The sequence below is a fragment of the Pelobates fuscus genome, chromosome 3 (genome assembly GCF_036172605.1).
Source record: "Pelobates fuscus isolate aPelFus1 chromosome 3, aPelFus1.pri, whole genome shotgun sequence".
NCBI classification, from domain to species: Eukaryota; Metazoa; Chordata; class Amphibia; order Anura; family Pelobatidae; genus Pelobates; species Pelobates fuscus.
The window spans coordinates 349,720,258-349,741,184 of record NC_086319.1 but is presented as its reverse complement, the minus strand read 5'-3'; the positions used below and the strand labels follow the sequence as shown (position 1 = coordinate 349,741,184).

General features: G+C 37.3%; 1 protein-coding gene across 5 annotated transcripts in view; it reads left to right on the top strand.

Annotated features, from left to right (window-relative positions):
- SHF (Src homology 2 domain containing F) overlaps positions 1 to 20,927 on the top strand; it is a 232,226-nt gene that overhangs the window by 146,141 nt on the left and 65,158 nt on the right. The window lies entirely within an intron of this gene.

The following is a 20,927-nucleotide window of genomic DNA, read 5'->3' as shown; positions in this document are numbered from 1 at the left end:
TATGCCCCTAGATATTTAGTAGATATGCCCCTACTTTTAATCTCTCTTATGCTAATATGGGATCATATTGATTTCTACATATTACAAGGAGTGAGCCGAGAGCTGTAGCTCCCTCCTTGTCATAAACGAAACAAACGAATACCAAAATTCGGTCTTTATTTGAAATTTCTATTCATTCATTCATCTTTCATGGCGAAAGAATGAATACCGGAAATTCATGTCTGAATTTCAGACAATAGCAATGCCCAAGTGTTAAACTGGGTAAGTGCGGGAATTTCAGTGTTATCTAGTGTAGTCAGATGACTTTTTCCACAGGGCCTTCATCTGCCCACAACAAGAGTCAAATTGAAAGGCATGGGAAGTCTTTCCTTGCCCTGCAGAGCTCAAACTGCGCAGAACCCTCGCTGGCTGAAGATGGATTATTTTTTAGCGTTGGGATTTTTTTCTGCATTTTCTAAATGTATTTTATTAGTTCAACGGGATTTATGCCATTTCATTTGGCCTTTTTTGGGGGGGCTGAAAAAAGAAGACATCTGATAGTAAGTGATTTTTAAAAAAAAATGTATATATTTTTTTAGGTAATTAGTTTTTTGCTTCCCCCTCACTAGGCTTTTTTACAATTAGCCCCCACCCATTGGCAATGGGGATCAGGAGGTTGAGTGTAGGCCCCCCCTCCCCCTTTTGCCAATTAAGCTGCTCTGCCTAAACTCCTCCCTTCCAGCCTGTGACTGTCTGCCTGTGCGACTGTGTGTGCCTGCATGTATGTGTGACTGTGTGAGAGACTGTCTGCCTGCCTGTGTGACTAACTGCGAGTTACACTGTCTGCCTGCAACGGAGTGTATGTGTGACTTTCTGTCTGTAACTGTGTATCATGTGTGTATTATGTGACCTACTTAGTCTGCCACTCGGTAATGCATGGGAGACAGTCTGATACCTATGGCCTGCACTGCCATTGGCTTCCAAGCACTGCGTTGCTGCAGATTACCAGAGGAAAACCTTGACACTGTAAATGCCTGAGCTCGCAAGACAGTTACTCATGTTCTGCACCTGGTGAAGGGTGCAGACCAGATTCCCAGCACACTGGAACACCAGAAATCAACATTCCCCCCTCATCGCAAGGTAACCGGGAAGGGAGAATAAATATTTGTTTTTAAATAATTATTCATTTAATAAATCCCCTATAAAACACTACACCCCTACACACACACACACATACATGGATGAAGGTGTATGACCAAGGAGAATGTGGGGAGGCGATATGAAGGTTTTTCACGCAGGGCGCTTAATGGCCTGAGGCCAGCCCTACATGTGTGGTCCTACTTCAGGCAAGGAAGCTTGTCAATTTTGCTGCTTGTAACTGTTGCCAGATGTAGGGTCAAAATCTATTTATAATGTAAGCATAACTATAGTTGTTCCACAGATGCCCATGTGAGAACTGATTTCTAATTACCAGAGTGAAGTTTATTTCTTAAAATACAATCCAGTAGTATGAAAAAAATGTGTTGTTGGATATCAGAGTGTATTAATACTAAAGTTGTAATTGGGTGCACTTATATTAAACCAAAACTGAATTCTACTTCACCGACTGGCATAGGCCTTGATTTAATATTTTTGGATAACCTTTTCAAAAGATTTTTTTCAAAATATTATTATATTAAAATAATTTATAAAAAAAATTCATGGAATTTATAAACATATTAAAATATTTTTCAAAATAGAGATAGAGATAGAGATATATATATATATATATATAATGCACACGTACACATTGCAGGACACATGCGCAACGTTATGCACACACGATCACATACACAAGTACACAATATTAGAAACACACACACAGTTGAACATGCATACACACTCAAACACACTTTCTCTTAAACTGTCAGAGACAGATCAAGAGATTAAGTCAAACTTTGTCAAACAGACACACTCTGTTACTGGGATCTCTAAACAAATCCACACAAGACACATGGTTCCAAATTGAACTAGCACACACAGCTTTTTTTTTTTTTTTTTTTCTTCTAACTCCACACTAGCACATATGCACATAACCTTTAACTTACGGTGACCACTCAATAACATAATCAAATAATCAAATCATATGGGGAAACACACAGGAATTCACAATAACACCATAATTATCACAAAATATATCTCCTGCAAATGGACCTGAATATACAAATTACACTGTCTAGCTATTCGGCACTGTGCATAACTGTTGCAACCAACAGGTGGAACTGCACATAATTATTGCAATATATTAGCAACCAACTGATGACACTGTACCGGTTTCACAGCCAAATCCACCTAGTTAGTAGAAAGCATCAGCAGGACAGGAGAGCACACAAAACCTTTAACAATTAACATTACATTATATACATCCTGCACCTATAATGGTATAATGGGCACAGGGTGATTAAGACATAAGCATAACCTGGGGACCTACATAAATTGTCCATTTTCAGCCCCTAGTGATGATGACTGCCATCACACACACACCTTTTGTCAAACACACACACAGCCATAAATACCCAGACATACAGCCAAACACTGACAAATACAGATCCCCCATCCTCTTCCCTCCACAATAGGTAGACCTAAATTTACCCTGCCCCTACCCTTAACTCCCCCAAGCAGTCCTAGAGGTTGTGTATTGCAGCTTGCATGGCAGCAAAGTATGAGAAACAGAGGGTGACGACATAACACTTACCAGGAAAGGTTAAAGGATCTTAACATGTATAGCTTGGAGGAAAGACGAGACAGGGGGGATATGATAGAAACATACATAAAGGGAATCAACACCGTAAAGGAGGAGACTATATTTAAAAAAAGGAAAACTACCACAACAAGAGGATATAGTCTTAAATTAGAGGGACAAAGGTTTAAAAATATCAGGAAGTATTACTTTACTGGGAGAGTAGTGGATGCATGGAATAGCCTTCCAGCTGAAGTGGTAGAGGTTAACATCGTAAAGGAGTTTAAGCATGCGTGGGATAGGCATAAGACTAATGAAAATATTTTAAAAAATTGGGCAGACTAGATGGGCCAAATGGTTCTTATCTGCCACCACATTCTATGTTTCTATATTCACCACGTCTGGGCCTCCGCTGACAATAAGAGCCATCTACAAGGGAGCTGTGCAGGCTCTCATATAATAAAGCGCTTACTCTGCCATGTGGTTCAGGGAGAGAGTTTTCTACTGAACTGGACCACTAAGCAATACAGAGATACGTGGGCGTCTGAGCTGGATGGGGCCCCTACAAGGGTATTGCCTGTACCCCCTGATGACAGCCCTGCTCATTACTATGTATTACTTCCCATCCCATCAACGCCACGCCAAGAATCTTGTATGTATACACCTTTTTCCTTTTTGCCCATTGAAAGTAATGTAGAAACAGGCAGTTTGGCCCAATTTCAGTGGCAGAGATTGCATCTCTTTAACAGTGTTCACAATACCTATATAATCTTTGCATGTACGTTAAAGTTCAAAGTTTGTACACTTATATGATTACATGTGCTACAGCAATCCTCAGATATTCAAAAACAACTGAAAATCATTGGAAATGAAAATGAAAAACTAGTGGCTAAAAGTCCAAAACCTTGTGAATATTCAATCCTTGTGACATTGAATAGTGGATCGAAGATTCTATTCTGTAACGCACAATCAGACTTAATTTCCAAACTAGTTCAGACTTCATTTAAAATTCCCAAGTTATTTCTCGTGCTGTTATTGTGGATATTTCTGCCTCTAGATTAGGTTTCTCCTTGTCCTCATGTTCAAGATACATCTGGGATAAGAACTGACAGTTTTGGAGCAAATGGTGTCCTGTAACGCTCATGTTGGTGTATTTGATTCACATATGTGATGGAGGAAGGCCTAGTTAGTGGAAATGATGACTGGATGTGTGAATACCCAGACTTACAATTTGCTGCTATGACGTGAAAGTTTTATTTTTTTACCTGCTGAAACGGACAGCTTTTTTTTTTGGTTGTCACTATGCAATGTAGTATCAGGGAAGAAAGAACATAAATTAGGGATTGGGGTTCATATTCAAGCCAGGATACATTCTATTTATGTAACCTTTTCTTTTTTTCTTTTCAAAAAAGAAGCCATTATGGCTCACAAACCAGATCGTACTTGGGCTAATAATGGTATTGTTAGCACAATTTCAATAGATAGGTAAAGTCCTAGAGACAGATAATACACACGGTACCTTAACAAAGCACTTAAAGCACTATTGTCACTATAGTGGTTATGGTACAAGAAGTGTCTGGTCTCCTTTCCCAAAGTAATTTGTTAAATGGTTTGCAAAGAGTTTGACAACTTACCGAAGTCCCCTGGAGGCCTGCAGTGCATCCAGGTTCCTCCAGCAGCAGAAACCACATGTCAATGGGCTTTAGTTGTTCTAGGGCTTGGAGTGTTCATTTTAACCCTGCACCATAAATACCACAGTTTTCTGAATGGGGAGCTAGTAATAGGCTGCCCATCAGCTGATATTTCCAGTCTCTCGGCAGCGCCTGGTCCAATACTTCCTGAATGAATCCTCAGACCTTTGTGTAAAGTAGAGGGGTACTGCAATTTGTTGCTGTCTTCCAGTGTTTGATGTTAACTGTTTAATCCCTTAAGGTAATATGGTGAAGCCTATGACTTCTTTGCACATAATTTCATTGTGATAAAGATGCATTAATGCCTGGAGTGTCTCTTTAAGGATCTTAGTCTAAAAATAGCCAACTGTTTTAATCATTGTGGACATTTTCTATTTAATAACCGCAAAAAATAAAAGCACACTTGTGTTTCAAATATATATATATTGGTTGGTTTATATATATATATATATATATATATATATATATATATATATATATATATATATATATATATATATATATATATATATATATATATATATATATATATATATATATATATATATATATATATATATATATATATATATATATATAAACCAACATAAATCAAAGCCTCAGCAGGGGAGTAACAAACCCATTTCCTTGGGTTCATTATTTGAAGAGTTTTTAAATGATAATGAGGGAATGAGGGATACATTTTTTAAATGGTGATTTTTAGCAGCATTTATAATTTCTAATTTATTATAATTAGTAGGAATGCCACTTGACAAAGGGCAAATATGCTATAAATCCAAATTATATTGTATACTTAATAAACCTAATACATGTTATTAATTAGGTGGCATTTAGACCCTTGCAGACTATCCAATTCTACTCTCCTGCCTCTCCAATATTTTGTTACAATACTTATTCTGGGACGCGAAGTAGGAGCATAAAAAGATTTGGCATAAAATTAATTTTATACTGTTAGATCTGTTACTAAAAGTTATGAGATTGCTGCTTCCACGTAGACGTACCCAGTTTCCGAATTTGTGTTGCTACCGAATTATTTGTTCCAGTACCTTGAAAGTCTTCCACCTTGCTTTTCTTTCAATGTGTATCTCCTAGATTAAAGCAACCCGTCAACTGTGCGTTTTTATTTTAATTTGATAGCTAGAGAATCAGGCTGCTCCCATATCCTCACTACAGATAAGACAATTGTACAGATTTAGACATTTACAATCTGCCCCAAAATGGGGGAGAAATGCATTCTTGACTCCTTTATTGCAATCAGATTTGTCCTTGGATCAACAAGCTGTTTACATACATAACATTTATATTCTATTCTATATAAACAAAAAATAAAACACACAATCCTTTTTTTAAATGTATCTATAGACTCTGATAACACTACTTCTTTAGGCAGAGAATTCCACATCTTTATTGTTCTTATTTCAAAGAACCCTTTCCTCTGATGAAGCGAGTCTCAATGGGTGACCTCTTGTATGTTGTATGTACCTGCTAATGAACAGGTTAGCACATAGCGGTTTGTACTGACACTGTATATATTTTTATAGTGCTATCATGCACTTTTTTTCAAAAGAAAACTTCAAGTTTTTTTAGTCTTTCCTCATAACAAACGTTTTCAATCCTCCTTACTAGTTTTGTAGCTTGCCTCTGCACTTTATCTTTCTGCAATATTCAGTATGATTGACATATTCATGGAAGCAGCAGAACAGGTGATGCCTGAAAAATAAACTGCATATGACCCTGTGATATATTACTTATTGTGAGCTATTCAGTATTTAGAATTCCAAATAAAGTGAATCAATTTAGATTTGTGAAGCCTTTATTTAGAAAACTAAAGTGGAATAGGAATAACGTTATAATCACGGATAAATAAAAATGGAAAAAATGTGGACAGCATTGGAGATGAATGCACCCACCACCAAATAATCAATCAGAGGGGGTGAAAGGGGTAGTTGTTATTTTGTAGCCGTTTGGGTCATGTACCTTACTAAAAATACAAAAATAATTCACATGCTCAAAACTTCCTGGGTGGCAGCAAACTTGTAGGCGGAAGCAATGACTAGCGTACACAACAGCCCCAATACATATAATAAAAACCAAAAAGAGTTACCTGTGCTCTATTCCAAATACCTGTGCACATTTAAATAACTGGAGACATTAGAGGAACTTCCTGCGCATAAGGTCCTCCTATTGGTTGACGTCGGAGGAAGAAGAGAGCATAAATGTGGGTGTAACGGAACCGCTTGGCACCCTGACCGGGTACCTTCCATTGACGGATGCTCCTAGTGCTTTCCGAGGGCTCCAAGCGCTCCACCTGACACAATAACAACTGCAGACCCCACGAACCACCGCAGATTGGTTGGGGTCTCGACCCACTCTGGACCCAAGACCAGGGTCCAGCTTTCAGTAGGCCGACCTTCTTCGACTTCCAGAGAGCAGGAACAGGAACAAGAACAAGCTCTTTCAAGAGCTTACTCTGGGGAGTATAGTGATTATAGCAATCCCCAGAGTGTAGGCAGTTATCCAATCTCCCAAACATGAGCTGAAACGTCATGAAGGTACAAGATGATCTGTTTTAATGAGCACAAAGACATTCCTTTTATACACATTTTCCCACAAGTTTACCACCCACGTGGACCTTGTGGTACACAGGACACAAAGTTACAACAGCCAATCAACACAGTACAGCACAGACTGACACTCCCATCTAAGGCACACAAACCCTTCCTTCTGCCTGTGATATAATTACTGAACACAATGGGTTAACTTAATTATCACAGGCAGAAAATATACAGTTTTACACATTTCTTAGAACTTTAAAATTATACATCATATTCGCATTAAACTTACATTTTCATAGACAGCATAATGAGGGAACAAGCATACTCAAAAACCATTCGAATCCGTTCATTAGTTAGCTGGAAGTCTCTCTTTTGACCGACCGCACGCACATTTTCATGCCCAAAACAGTTCCACAAATTTTGGCTGTGCGGCCGGTCTATTCATCCCAGTTCAAATACCATTTGAATGCACGAACGGGTTATTAATGTGGCTTTCGAATTGTCAAACGCTGTTCAACTCCATCCAAAGTGTAAGAGTTCCAAAAAAAGTAAAACTTCAGCGGTGTTCTTGCCATCGAGTAGCCGATTTTAGTTCCATGAACTCGACGGCAAAACACAGCTGAGCGCGTTCGGCTAAATTAAAATGGCCACCGCCACGTGTTCGTTTGTCGAGTGGCGGCCACTTCGACCACTTCGGCTGCATCCGAAGTACCATAGCAAACATACAGATCTATTGGGAAATCCTGCTGGTTTACTGCTGCCCTACTATTATTTTTTAGTTATATAGAGAGCGCCTAATCTATCTTTTTTCCTGTTTATCCTATTTCCCATATAGACCCCCCTAGCATAACTATGACACTATTTGAATACAGAGAACAATATACTATTAACATTAATGATATATTTAAAGATATTGATTTAAATACAGATAAAAATTGTGAAGAGCCTTTAACCCACATAAATTACTTAAAGAACTTGAATTCACAATGGTTAAAGAAATGAAACGAAGGTGGGAGATAGCCACCCTCACTAAATACATTGAAGACAAAATTACACCCAGAGGGTTACGCGTCTTTAAAATGCCGACCTCTGATACAGATAACAGATCATTCATGGAGGAATGGTATGGTCATCTAGAATTTTGTACGTTTGGGTTGATGAAATCCATAATTAAAGTGAAGAGTGAAAAGTTACAAAATCTAGACAAAAAAATCAATGCTTTAAAAAAACAATTTATTCCATTTGGAGATACAGAGGAATACTACGATTCCACATTAAAAATAAAAAAAAGTAGGATAAACAGAAATAGAAACCAAAAAAATAAAAATCAATAGGGACAAATACGATTATGCTCATGATCAAGTACGTACGTACAATAAAAAGACATATAATATGAGAAAAAGAGAACTTTGAATCACATAAGACATTTGCTAATAATAAGAAGGCATATAATAGGACATTCTATCCAAGAGGACAACGTCTCTATAGTCAAGATTTTACTCACAGGGAACATTTTCAAAGAAGGCAGTATAGGAATAGATCACCACTTAAAAAAAAAAAAAAAAATCACCAAGAAGATCCTCACCATATAAGATTCATATAAGATTCAATCACCAAGAGAGCTTAAAAAATACTTTTCACCAAAAAAATTACACAGATGCTTTTCACCAAACAAATATAGAGGTGAGGTCACTCACACCAATAGACAAAGAATAAACAATAATAATGAAGGTAGAAGGATGGAAGGTACACACAACAAATTTCAAAATGTAACCCAAATAAGGGAACACACCAACAAAGCACAACAAAAAAATCAAACCTGACACTATCCACCATAAAGAAAGTTTAGATAGAAGAGAGATAATTCACACACAAGTGGATGTAATGGAATCACCATTGGTAGTAAGTGTCAGGGTACCTGCGGTCTCTACCTCCGAAAGAGGTAGAGACTTAGCTGTTCCTCCATCCAGACGGCCTGATGGCTCCCTTTCCCACGGTCTTTTTTAAAAAAAATAGGACTAGATTTTATTCATCACATTTTAAATCTAGTGCGCTTGATATATTCGAAAAGAAGGTATCGCAAGATATAAGAAATATTAATATCTATAATAAAAGGGATAAGAATAATCTAACAAAAAAAAGAGAGAGACTGCTTAAAAGAATTACAAAAAGATGAAACAATTGTGATTAAGCCGGCAGGTAAGGGGGAGGACTGGTTATCCTATCAGCAGAAATGTGTGAAAAATAAGCCTTTAAACAGCTAAATGATAGTACAACATACACAAAACTGTCCAAGGATCCGACATCAGATATTAAAACCCTATTAGAAGATTTTTTTTAATTAAAGGAAGAAGTAAAGGGATTTTAAACACAGATGAATATAATTATTTAAATAAGAAATTTCCCAAAATACCAGTCATATACTTCCTGCCTAAAATCCACAAAGATACTGAAGAACCCCCCGGTAGACCAATAGTATCAGGCATAGACTCGATCCTCTCAAACTTATCAGAATATATAGATATAATGTTACAGCCATATGTAAAAAAGACTCAATCATATTTAAAAGATACAATAGATCTATTAAATAAACTGGATAAAATTAACTGGGATGACCAATGTGTACTAATAACTTGTGATGTTCAATCCCTATATACGATAATACAACACAATAAAGGGTGTTTCGCTGTAAGAACAATTTTAGAAAGAAATAACCCGATGAAAGCTGAACAGATCGATTTTATAATCGACGGGATTAATTTAATACTTAATAATAATTATTTTTGGTTTAAAGATTCTTTTTATGTACAGAGAAACGGGACAGCTATGGGGACCAGGTTCGCACCCAGCTATGCCAACCTTTTCATGACTGAATGGGAAGAAAGGATGGTATGGAGAGGTCATGGCTGGGTGGAGAACCTGGTCACCTATTTTCGTTATATGGATGATCTTTTATTTATATGGAAGGGTCCACTTCACACAGCAAATTTTTTTTATAGAATTCTTAAATAAGAACGATGATGGTATCATTTTAAAAGCGGATTTTAGCCAAATCAATGTAAACAATAACAAACTATATACTAAAACCTTTTAAAAAGGTTCATGTAAATAATTTTATCGAGACAGATAGTTGTCATCATAAAAGTTGGCTGAATAGTATCCCGAAAAGCCAATTTCTGAGATTAAGGAGGAACTGTTCAGATGGAGGAGTCTTTGAAATACAGGCAAAAGAAATGAAAGAAAAAATCATTGAAAAAGGATATGACAAAAAAATTATAGAAGAAACTATAGAGAGAGTAACTAATATCGATAGAGAGAAATTAATAACAAGTAATACTAAAGAGAAATTAATAACAAGTAATACTAAAGAAAAATTAAGAAATGAAGACAAAAACCTCATATTACCAGTAGTTTTAGATTATAATAATAAGAATAAACAAATAAAAAAAAAATTAATAAAACTGGCATTTACTAAAAGATACTATATTGGGAACCATAATTTCAGATAAACCTAAAATAATATTCAGGGGGGCACCGAATCTTCGAATGCAACTTACACAAATTTTTACAAGATACCAAAAGAAATCCCTTGACAATTTTTTAAAAACAAAAAAAGGATTTTTTTAAATGTAATTGCTGTGTAGCTTGTAGAAAAACTAAGAAGACAGACATACTTCAAATTTTAAATCAAATAATACTAATAGAAGCTATGAAATTAGAGACACAATCATATGTACGAGCAAAAATGTTATATACCTTTTTGGAGTGCCCCTGCTGTTTACAATATGTGGGAAGAACTATAAGACCCTTAAAAACTCGAATAGGGGAGCAATGTAGAAATATTGAAAAAGGTTTTAAGAATCACTTAGTATCTTCCCACTTCAAAATACACTAACGACCCTCACTGGCTGAAATTCACGGGTATTACTAAGATGTCGCAATATTGGAGAGGGGGTGATATGATTAAAAGATTGGGCAAAAAAGAGATGGAATGGGTGTATTATTTGGATACTTTACACCCTAAAGGATTAAATGCTGAATTCGATCTTTTTAATTTTTTATAAAAAAAATTGTAAAACATTTTTTTGACAATATTATATTAGAATTTTTCAAGATATGTTAATGCTTTACCATTTGGTTAAGTATAATTTTACTAGATAATACTTATTAATTATTATTTTTTATCAATCCCCTTCTTTTTCAACTTCCCTCTTGCTTCTGCTCATTCCATTTATTCATATTGCTTCCAATTTACACTCATGCATGTTTCTATATATATTCATATTCAATGCATGTCACTTTAAGGCCCTACATGTATAAATAACAGAGGTAATTATAACTATATGGTTAATACTCATTAATTTTATAGAGAGTATCAAGGAGTTATGGCTAAAATTGTTCTAATGCCTTATATAGATATCTAAAAATTTCTAAAGAAAATATTAGTAAAGATATTACCTTTCTTATTTTGCTATTTATTATTTTTATCCACACTGTATTTATATATAAGAATGATTATTTTAATAGTATATCAATTTTAACGTTTGTCTCCATCATTGTCACTCTAATGGACTGATACTACAGATCCCAGAAGCATTTGCGGTTCGCGATACGTCACTTCCGGTAGACGTCCGCGACCCAAATGAAAATAGGATGTTAACATGAACTTGCACTATAGACTACATATCCCATCACCGTCGCGGCGCGTCATTTCCGGTCGACGCCCGCGACCGAAACGGTAATAGGAAGAACTACATTACACCGGACAGCAATTGAATGATTAAGACTGCATATAAAAGGTAGACGGATCCCTAAGCCCATTTATACTTTTGATAAAGCCCAAACTCGGGCGAAACGCGTTAAGTGAAGGACTGGAAGCATTTTTCCATTTTATATTGTTTTTTAACAATAAAGTTTAGTCTCTTATTTATACTCGACTGGCTTCCATATCCTTGCTGGTGCTGCTGAATTCCTGTTATACCCATTTATCCTTTGGTGGGGATCATACCACCATAAGCTGCTAATACCAGAGCAAGTCATTGCTCTGGATACTGTAAGTAGGATTATCTCCATTTTTTTACCCCATTGTGGCTTTTCTACTGTACCATTGGATTTTGTATTTTGTTCTTTTTCCTACATATGGTTGCTGAGTCTGGATATTCCACACCACCAACAGTTATATATCCTAAGACGGGGATTATACCGTCCAGGCGTGATACAGCAGAGCTCTTAGCATCTCTGTAAAGTGTGAGTTTGCCTTTTACTCAGAACTTTTATATTAATTTGTATTTATTAATTAGAGCATACTGCACTATTATCCTACTGTTTTTGTTTCCTCTGAGGATTTTTTATCACTGAACAAGATTGATATGTATGTATAATATATTTATTCTGCACTTTTAAGCACTTTTTGGCGCGGTTCACCACCCTTATTTTTTATAAGCTAGCATTACTGTAATACTGTACTTGACCTTCTTTTGATAGCGGCACAAGTCTACCCAGTAATATTGATGAAACAGTGGCACAGTAAGATGGGATTAAGAAATTCAGGCTGAAAGCTGCTGCATGTGTATTAAGTGATGGATCATGTAGTTAATGTCACAGATTTGTTTTTGTTTTTTTGTAGCTGCATCAGCCAACAACCCACTGCAGATGTTTTTTTTTTTTTTTTTAAAGGGTGGGATTTTGATGTAAAGACATAGAAAGATGACATGTCAGAATCACTGTGCAGTGCCGCGTATAATAGGAGACCTTGTCCTACTGAAAGAATAAGTTCTGCGGAAAAACGGAAGGTTTTATGTAATCCAAACCCTGGGCCAGGCCTCGCGGGTGCTAAAATGTGTATAGCCGTTAATTCTCAGGTCATTAAAACCTTGCTAACTGGCTGGTGAGAAATTCGGAGGTGAGTTCCTCTGATTAGGGTTCTTCAAAGCCAAACAGCATCTGCTCCTGTGTCCTCAGAGAGCAGTTTAAGGCACTTACGAAATGAAATGCACAGAGGCTGCAACTTCTTTGCTTTTTTGAAATCCTATGCTCTGTGGACCCTACATACAAAACTGCAAACTGCTGGGGAGGGCAATTAACTCAAAAATGTAAGTGCAGATTAACTACGGAGATATAAAATACAGAAGCATTTTCATGGTTGTTTATGGTTATGAAAGTAGAATTCTTTATCAAAATCTGAATCTCATCGAAGAATGCTGACCATAAATGTTTAGTTCCCATCCAGTTAATTTTATTATTTGTTTTTACACATTATGTTAACTAATGACTGGCTCTTCTCAAGTGCATTAATGATGGTGATAAGCAAACTACCGGTAATCATTTTCATTCACCTGGAAATGTTTTATGATCATGCATTTTTACCTTATAACTATATGGAAAAATTGCTGGCACAATGAGATACATGAAGGATACAATTAAGCCCTCCTACTTCTTCCAGTTCCATATCTCCGAACATTGATATGTCACTGGCAGTGCCCAAAGTAGGCATGTCAGGCTGGCATTATTTACACCATCCAATCCCCGCTGTTCATGTGCACAGCTCTGTTAAACTGCTCTATCTATGGATTAAATGCCATTGTGACATGATTTAGCTGTGACTAATAGACTTGTGCATGGCGAGACAATTAGTTTTGGCAAAACCATCCCCCCCCTCCCAAAAAATAAATTGGGACATTTAAATGTCAGCTGTATGGTGAGTCACTTAGCAGCTTGTAGTTAGTATGAAAAGATTTTTAAAACAAGCACACAAACCAAAAGGGTAAGGAAATTGCCAAATGAGTGTGCTGGTGCGAACATTCAGTAGCAGAACAAATGTAGAGAGGGCCCTGGTTCAAGAATTGTTTTGTGCCCCCCCCCCCCCCCCATCATATTTAGCGCTTGGCAGTATTTGTGTGTTTGAATATAAGAATGTTTGTATGTTTTAGTATGTGTGAATGTTGGCATTTGAATGCAGATATGCATTTGTGTGTAGTGTTGTTTCTTAAACACAGGGGTGTTTTTTTTTTTAATATAGATGTGTGATTGTATGTAGTGTTGATCTTTACATGGATATACATGTGTGTAGTGTTTGCGTTTTGAATGCTGAGATGTATGTACATGTACACATACACAAGCAGATTCATACACACACACTAACACAGATACAAACACATGCACATACAGACACACAGATACTCACTGACACACAGACACATAGATACAAACACTGCATATACAGATACCCAGGCACATAGATTCAAATACTGACACACATGCAAAATATACAGACACACCAACTCACATGCAGATACGCAGACACACATGCAGGTACGCAGACATAGATATATTGACACGCATGCCTTCATTTTTTTAATCCACCCTTCTGTTTCTTACCTTTTGGGTGCAGTGGGGTGACTTCTGCTGGTTGGGGCTGTTGGTAGTTAGTCTGTCTCTCCCAGGTTGCACCCTCCAGACTTTTCTTTCCTACCACACTGCTCAGTATCTGCGTCATTTGGGAGGAAGCAAAAAGTTCTCACTTCCTCCCTGCACTGGTTGCAGGTTGGAGAGGGGCTCGGCCATACTGTTAAGGCATCACAGTGCACGACTGGGCCCCCTGAGGATAGACAGATGCTTATCAGCTAGTCCTAATTGCATGTTGCACCCAATGTGCCACCTCTATGTGCAGAGCCAACCTTGGCACAGCCACACCAACGGTAGTTCCACTGCTGGGAAGATTTTCCTGACTTTTGGTTCACAGATCAAGTGAGAAAGTAACCAATAGAGGGACGCAGAAGAGCAGTAAAAAGTCTTTATTTTTATATTAAATATACAGGTGGTCCTTATTTAGTGACCTACCTGTTTTAGGCGACTCGCACTTACGACCAGGCGTAAGTGCGAGCTGTCATGGGTATTCCCTGCTCTGGTGCACATGTCTATGTTAGGGGGAAACTTCCCTGAACATAGACGAACACACGAGAGCAGGGAATCCCTCAAATCTATGTTCGGGGAAATTTCCCCGAACATAGATTAGAGGGATTCCTTGCTCTTGTGTGGAACCCGGTCGGTAAGTAAGGAGTGTCGGTTTGAATATAGAATATTTTTGTTATGCCTTGTGTTTTCATTTTTATTCTCACTTGATTTGTAAATAAAATAAACACTTGCAGGGTAAATCACAAAATTGAATTTAACATTTTAGCCCTAAGTAGCTGAATGGAAAGCATAGCTGACTAAGAATTTTTCCAGGTTGGCTACTTTCACCTTAAATTTGAAATTCACTTTGAGTTCACCTTGAAGTCTCACTTTAGTGAATAGTCCTTGTAATCAATCTTGTTGGCATCATTCATAAATTTAACCAGTCTGCTTAAATATGAACAAATTGCATGGGAACTAAATAAATCTCCAACTCTAGTGATTCTAGTGTCCTCTGATACTGAATTCCAGTGAGCTAACCCAGGATGGTGGAATAAGACCCTGAACTCAGAGCTGTCGCGCCAAGCATTTTTTGGCTGTTGGGAGTTATTCAGGTACCTAAAACATATTGTCCTTATTAATTAACCATTTCCTCTCCTATTTAATGTTGCTTGATAAACCAGGCATTAAGTGTGTTTTTCTAGATCTAAACCACTTATTCTGTTTGAAGGTGTTTTGATGCCCCCTTGTTTGCTTTTCATGGCAGACCTTTTAAATGGAGAAACAATATTATTAATTAAATGAGGCTTCAAGTTGGTCTTCCGTCTGCTCTGAACCCAGCTGACCTTAATCCTGTTTCTTGTGTTCCTCTTTGGGACTAAAATCCCCTTTGTACACTGTGTAGCAGAGCTCTAATACTCCGGCTGAGTATCTCTGCTAAGACTGGAAGAAATGCTGCTTCAGTGATCATCTACCATCTACCTAAGCACCAGCCGACACTTGGTGAAGGGGAGAACAACAACCTTTATTGAAACCCACACATCCATTTACACCTCCAACAGCCTCATTTATATACAATATGGTTTAAGTGCAACACAGGTTCCCCTTACATGCCCTCCACTGTAATCCCTGCCAAACAGCACAGTGAGCCCAAACCCACCAATAGTATTATGGACTTGGGATAGCATCCAATCACACTACATTTATATTACAATATATATATATATTACAGCTTAATTATATTACAACTAGTATGACTGGAGCAATGTGGTACAAACAAGGGTGGGGGCAGACAATAACAAGGGCTGAGAACCACATGGAGGATTTAAAGGAGTGTCACAGTAGCTACTTTTAACTGGTCTAGAAGTGTCCCTGGAACAATAGGAAAACACCCTGCTGGGAAAACAATAATACTGGAAAAAGGAGGAGGGGGAAAGGTACATACAACCTGGACAATCAATACATTCAATGTCATACATATAACTAAATCATATGGGGAAACATACAGGCATTCATAAAAACACAATATAAAACAGCAGACCTTGGGCCTCTGAGCCCGGGGATTCTATTACAAATACAATAAGCGGCCAGGGACCCAACCCCATAGGGACAACAGCCTATTTTATGGGCTCTTCTAACCTAGCCCATAGTCTGTCGGCGGAAGGCTGGCCTTTTACTCCTCTCCAGAAGGCTGTGGTGCAGGAGCTTCCATCACATACTGTAAATGTTAAATTATATTGCTTTCTTAATAGGGACCTTTATAATCCCTATTCATGAACAATTAACAGGCTTTCGTCGACTATATAATCTCTTTTAACCAGAGATATTTCAGCCATTCTTTCTTTTGAGACAAATAGAATCATGTACAAGTATCATATTATCTCATGTTTATTTTATGTCCATGTTCATATGCATACCAGAGTTGTAAGTTGTTACCATGCAAAAATTATTTTTATTTATTTTTTTTTTAACCAAAAGTCACTTGCATCTGAATTCCACAAAATCCGGTAACATTCAAATGTATTGGAAATTGATGAACTTTCATTTAGTAAACTTGACGGCTTCGTGCCTCCTGCTAGCTGTCTCAGCTCTTGCTGTTTGATTTAAGAGATAAAGGCAGTGGAACATCTAACTTCACCAAAAATAAAACAAAGTTAAATGTAAATATATTATCAAAATTCACATTTTTATTTTTTTAATTAAACTTTTTAGGCTTGTATTTAGAAGTTCCCTTACATGCTAGACCACAATGCTCCCGAAATCTAGATCCCAAAAGTGCATACGTTTATAAGGATTTGTATTTTTCGTTGGGTTGCGGTAGAATTTGAAGTGGCGTCCAGTGATGATGATGATTATGGCCTTCACATGACTTTTCACTACTTTAGTTAAATATGCAATGTAATGAAGAACGATGCCAAACGTCTAATGAAACCAATAATTTAATACATACAAGGACTAACTGAAATAGATTGTTGAAGATCAGCCAAGCAAGGTGTTTTGTAATCAGAGCTTTTTCAAAATGTGAAATGACTCATAGCTTCTTAAATTGTTTATGATTACACAATCAGAGAGTCACAGGCTGCTGATTCAGGCTCACTGAGTACATACTAATCCATGGGCTGTGTTTATATGTTTTAACCCCTTACAGTGCATGTTTTTTTTTTTTTTTCTTCAGTTCTTTGCTCTTGGAGTGATGTCACCAGATTTCTACTGTCAGATGTAGCATTGAAATGGCAGGCCTGCTTACACTAATTAAGAATTCCCTACTGAGTTAATCAGAATGTACGCAAGCTTTTATAGATTGAGCACTGCTAAAAATAGCTATCGCCGCAAAGGGTCTCTGAAACAAATGGTCATTTAGTTATATCATATGACAGCTGCACACAACTAAATATTTTTTTAAAGATGTAGAGACATACATGAAAATGGGTCTTGATTAATCACTTTTCTGAACCGAAACAAAACTTCTAATTTGTGTCGTGTTTATCCACATCATTTTAGGGTTTCTCTTTAAGTGCTCTCATACTTTTTATATATTATATTTTGAATGACAGGAAAGGCTTTATTTTATAATCTTATATATATATATATATATATATATATATATATATATATATATATATATATATATATATATCTCAATCACAAGTGTGAATGAAATGTTCAAAATGGTGAAAAAAAACACATTGTTTTCCCTTTTTTGCTTATACGTTTTACACATCCAGTGCAACTAAAGAAAAATAACTCATTTAGATTCACATAGCGTCCTGATTTTTAAAGTGACACTGTCATGGCAGAAATTTTTTTTTTTTTTTTTAAACCCCCCTTTCCGACTCCATTACATCTAATTGTCCCCCTAGTTACACCCACATGCCCATAAGCCCCATATATTACCTTTTTTTTCATCTTGATTTTCTGCTCGGACCTAGGTCCTGGGCGCCGCTATCTTTGTATGGGTAGATGAAGTCCCTGTGGGACACGTTATCTGCCCACACTAGATAGCGCAGTGAAATTCCAGCTCATGCCCAGTTAAACACTTGGGCATGCGAACAGGAATTCCAGCCATTCATTTGTCAGAAAGTCGAATAAATTAATAGAAATTTCACACGAATGAACGAAGACCTCTTTGTTCATTCGTTTGTTTGGTTTATTACAAGGAGGTAGCACCCTCATTGTAATGTGTAAAAATAGAACTGGCAGGGAGGAGTACTTCCTACCACTTCCTAAGCCCCCCATGTCCTCCCTCACTCTGTGGCAGTCAATATGACCCCCATAATAGCATAAGGGAGATTAAAATCTCCCGAATGTACCTACTAGCTATGCCGTGAGTAGGGGCATGTCTACTAAACAGTGAGCAGCCCATAAAAAAGGAAAAAAGCCCCCCTTAACAAATGCCCCCGTGGTGGGGCATCTATTAACTAGCAGGGGGACATAGTGCCCCCCCCCCGATCCCCCACCAGTGGCTCATTATGTTAGTCATAGCATTTTTTAACTTTCAAAATCCATGTGCATTGATGCTACTAACTGCTAATAACAAGACTGCTTTACAGTACATCATTCTATTTCTGGTCTGCAAATTAACTCAAAGAATGTACATTCGTTTATATATGATGTCACTTACATGCATCAAGTAATTGCTTATTTAAATGACTGGGTCTCTCTCACACAAAAGCTACACAAATACAATATTTTCATATTCATAAAATATAAAGATGCTAATTTTTTTTATTTTTTTTTTGCATGGTTGATTAACTCTGCAAGTGTACATGACTGGCCTGACTAGCTTGTTTCATTCACTTAGGGGTAGGCAAAGCATCATGGGGGGTGTAGTCCAAAACATCTGGAGTGATGAAGGTTGCCTATGCCTTAGTGCATCAGGAGTGATCCGTTCCATTGGCATTTCTTTTAAATCTTCTCTTTAAGAAGCATTATTGGCGAATGTTGCTTTATGAGAAGTCTCTGATTAGACCTGTCATCCATAATAAAAGCTCCACATGAGGTGTATCTGAGCTCCAGTGAGGAGAGACTCCCTTGGCACTAGAACAAACGTAGAGTATAACAGCTCATTATTAAATTTTAATGTATTAGTTGAAAATGTGTCTACATTTTAACTTATGTACAATATTGCAGGTTAAGATGACCATGATCCCATTTAGAACTTTCACAGAGTAACGTTGATTTTAATAAATTCTAGAATTGTATGTTTTTCTTGACTGTCCCTACTTAACGAGACATCTGGTTACCATATTGTATGTAGCACGTTGCCTCTAATTCTGTAAAAGTTCAGTAATGGTTGTCACGATTCGGGGAACCTAACAGGTCACAGAAAGTAAAGGGTGCAATACCAGTCCTTAGAATGGCCGGGCTAAGCACACTAAGAATAGTCAGGAGACAAGCCAAGTAAAGGTAGCCAGAAAACAGGAGAACGAGAAACAAGCCGAGGTCAAAAGAATGGAAAAAGCAGGAGAAATGGAATAACATGCCAAATATATGGTAACCAGAGAGACACACGAGCAAATAGCAATACAGGTATCAAAGACCACAACAGGACACTGAGAAACAGGAAAGGTAATTATTTAAATCCTGTGCTTAATTCTGATTGGATCCAATCAGAATTAACAATCACACGTGGGGGATATCTATACCTCCCACTGTGATTACTGTGCTTTAGCTTTAACGCCGGGTCACGTGAGTGACCCCGGCATTCAGATAATCGTGCCGGCTCCCAGCGTGCAGCGTTATACATGCTGCCGCTGGGAGGGGGGGAGGACGACGCGAGCGGCGTGTCAAGAAGAGAGGACGCCGCTCGCTGACAGGTGAGGGGAGAGGGGACCGCGGGCGGCGACGGACCGAGGGTGAGTGCTGCGAGAGGATTGTAGCCTCCCCTCACAGCTGCCCGCGGGACCCTGACAATGGTTCAATACAGAGCAGACCACAAAAACATCATTTGAATTTGCAAGGGATGCATTAACGATATAATATGGAGGGTTGTAAATAAACATGTAATGTTGAGACCAATAGATCCAGTTAAAAAAAAAAAAAAAAATGTTTTTCTTCCAACTGGCTAGTTGCGTTTCACAATTAGAATTATGCTTTATGTAATAAACTAGGTTTCCTTGTTATTTTTCTTAGAGGTGTTTTTTTTTTTTTTTTACTATTTTAATGCTTTGTCCCTGTCCATATGCTTTTCCATTACCTGCTTACTAGTCTTTCTGATTTTTATTGAAACAGGAATATGTGAATAGGCACTTCAAATTATTAAATGCGCACAGTGGGGAAAAAATTATGAAATATTTAAAATAAAGTATACATAATGGAACACACAGAAAGTGTTCCCCATACTTATAAAACCGTGAAATGACAGAAAATGTCCCCACAAATACTTAACACAATCCAATAAGGAATATTGTCACACTTAACGGTGTGAATGGAATCCAAAATGTTTTCTATGATACAAGACTTCTAGTGGGGAAAAAATAAACCGAAGCATTCACAGTGCATCTATTATATAATTGAGTTTTTATATCAATCTTCTTTAGGCAAGCTACAGTCTTTATTAAATGCATGTTTCCCAGTGTCCATGTTATACGT